At 40.0% G+C, this 2,819-nt stretch overlaps 1 long non-coding RNA gene across 1 annotated transcript in view; it reads right to left on the bottom strand.

Annotated features, from left to right (window-relative positions):
* Positions 1–1,221: 1,221 nt before the first annotated feature.
* Positions 1,222–2,819, bottom strand: part of LOC127004586 (uncharacterized) — a 3,251-nt gene continuing 1,653 nt past the window's right edge. Inside the window, exons 1-2 of the long non-coding RNA XR_007757893.1 lie at positions 2,013–2,819; positions 1,222–1,931 (exon numbers count right to left, since the gene is read on the bottom strand). The exon at positions 2,013–2,819 is cut by the window's right edge and continues 1,653 nt beyond it. This is a non-coding gene — a long non-coding RNA (uncharacterized LOC127004586). The remainder of the gene's footprint in view (positions 1,932–2,012) is intronic.

The following is a 2,819-nucleotide window of genomic DNA, read 5'->3' as shown; positions in this document are numbered from 1 at the left end:
TGTTTATGGTGTCATGAGTATTTTGCGTCCCTTTTCTCCTCCTCCTCCTCCTCCTCCTCCTCCTCCTCTTCCTTCTGCTCCTCCTCCTCCTCCTCCTCCTCCTCATACCTTCTCCTTTACTGACTTACAAGACCATTATTGATGCAAGCCCCTCCTCCTCCTCCTCCTCCTCCTCCTTATCTTAGTTGGTCTTTTCCTCTTCTCTCGTATTACTCTTCTCCTCCTCTTCCTCTTTTTACCCGCTTTTTCTCTCCTCCTAAACTGTTTTCATTTCCTCCGTTAACTAGTGCGTGTGTGTGTGTGTGTGTGTGTGTGTGTGTGTGTGTGTGTAGGCGTGTGTGTAGGTGTGAATTAACATAGAGACTGCGTGGATAAGAGGTTTTACACACACACACACACACACACACACACACACACACACACACACACACACACACACACACACACATATACATACATACATACATACATATATTTATCTCTCTCTCTCTCTCTCTCTCTCTCTCTCTCTCTCTCTCTCTCTCTCTCTCTCTCTCTCTCTCTCTCTCTCTCTCTCTCTCTCTCTCTCTCTTAATTGACTATTGATCTTCTCGCCGTGTGTCTGGAATCAATAATCTCTCCTAGACGTTCCCGAGGAGGAGGAGGAGGAGGAGGAGGAGGAGGAGGAGGAGGAGATTATTATGAAGGCTGGCGAATAATCTTACTTTGAAGGGAGAGGAAGAGGAAGAAGAAGAAGAAGAAGAAGAAGAAGAAGAAGAAGAAGAAGAAGAAGTCGAAGAACAAGAACAACAAGAGAAATAAAAAACAAAAAGAATAACAAAGACTAGAACAAGAAAAAGAAGATGAAGAAGAACAAGAACAAGAACAACAACAAGAACAAGAAAAAGAAGAAGAAGGGAGGAAGCAATGGGAGTATGTTGAGGACGAAGTGGAGCTGGAGGTGGAGGTGGAATTGGAGGTTTTAACAGTAATTGTGGTGGTGGTTGTGGTGGTGGTGGTGGTGGAGTTTGAATTAGGAAAGGAGAAGAAGGATAATTGAACACGAAGAGTATGAATAGTTAAAAAAAGAGATGGTGGAGGAGAAGGTGGAGGAGGAGGAGGTGGAGGTGGAGTGCAAGGTAGTGATGGTGGTGGTGGAGTAATAAGCAATAATGGAATAGGTGGATGGATTCAAACTACCATTATAATTTCATCTTTTTCCTCTCTCTCTCTCTCTCTCTCTCTCTCTCTCTCTCTCTCTCTCTCTCTCTCTCTCTCTCTCTCTCTCTCTCTCTCTCTCTCTCTCTCTCTCTCGAACACTTCTTAAAATTAATCTCTCCTTTTCTCTTTTTTCCTCATTTTAATCTTTTCCTTTTCCTTTTTTCTTTTTTCATTATATTTTTCCCTCATTTTATTTTTCCTCCTCATTTTTTCTCCTTCCTTTGTTCACCTTAATTAATGGTATTCTCTTGCCCAGGTAACAATACACCACAGCATTCCTGACTTATTAACCTGTCTGTCTGTCTGCCTATCTGTCGGTCTGTCTGTCTTTCGCATTCCTTATCTCTCTTATCTCTCTCTACCCCTTTTTTTTTTTACTCCACTTCCGACATTTAGCAGTGGTTTGATAAGGTGTGTGTGTTTTGTGTATTCATATTATGCCTACTTCCACCTTCTTCTGTAGGCCTATATGTATGAAAACAATAATTAAGTTAGTTACCCATTCGGTGTTCTCGACCTCTTGTTTTGTATACTCACACGTAGGGACATCATTTCTTCTTTCTTCATTTTCCTATAATGTTCATACTCTCCAGTTTTTTCCTAGTTTAATCACTTTGCCGCTCTGTAATCTCTGTCGTTTCCTATAACTCTTAAATTATCACCCAACTTCATTTCTCTTCGTTTTCCCTTCTCTACTTTTGTTTGTATTTATCTATTTCGTTTCCTATAACCTCTTAACTAACAACTAACATCCTTTCCCTTCTTCGTTTATCCCTATCTTCTTTGTATTTCTCTCTTTCGTTCCCTGTAACCTCTTAGCTAACAACTAACTTCCTTTCCCCTCTTCGTTAATCCCTATCTTCTTTGTATTTCTCTCTTTCGTTCCCTGTAACCTCTTAACTAACAACTAACTTCCTTTCCTCTCTTCGTTAATCTCTATCTTCTTTGTATTTCTCTCTTTCGTTCCCTATAACCTCTTAACTAACGCCTAACTTCCTTTCCCCTCTTCGTTAATCCCTATCTTCTTTGTATTTCTCTCTTTCGCTCCCTGTAACCTCTTAACTAACAACTAACTTCCTTTCCTCTCTTCGTTAATCTCTGTCTTCTTTGTATTTCTCTCTTTCGTTCCCTGTAACCTCTTAACTAACAACTAACTTCCTTTCCCTTCTTCGTTTATCCCTATCTTCTTTGTATTTCTCTCTTTCGTTCCCTGTAACCTCTTAACTAACAACTAACTTCCTTTCCCCTCTTCGTTTATCCCTATCTTCTTTGTATTTCTCTCTTTCGTTTCCTATAACCTCTTAACTAACACCTAACATCCTTTCCCGTCTTCGTTAATCCCTATCTTCTTTGTATTTCTCTCTTTCGTTTCCTATAACCTCTTAACTAACACCTAACATCCTTTCCCTCTTTGTTAGTTCCCATCTTCTTTGTATTTCTCTCTTTCGTTCCCTACATCAACTATCTTAACATCGCCATTTTTCATTCTCATTTGCCTTTATTTCCTTTCGTGTTCGTGTAATTTTTCTTCCCTTTTTCTTTATTTCATCTTACCTTCATTCGTCTCCTTCGTGCCCTTTGTCAGCTACCCTAACTAACACCTAACCTCCTTTTCCTTC

This window comes from Eriocheir sinensis, chromosome 28 (genome assembly GCF_024679095.1).
Source record: "Eriocheir sinensis breed Jianghai 21 chromosome 28, ASM2467909v1, whole genome shotgun sequence".
In the NCBI taxonomy this organism is placed as follows: Eukaryota; Metazoa; Arthropoda; class Malacostraca; order Decapoda; family Varunidae; genus Eriocheir; species Eriocheir sinensis.
The sequence above is the reverse complement of the archived record's forward strand: the minus strand, read 5'-3'. Positions and strand labels throughout refer to the sequence as shown.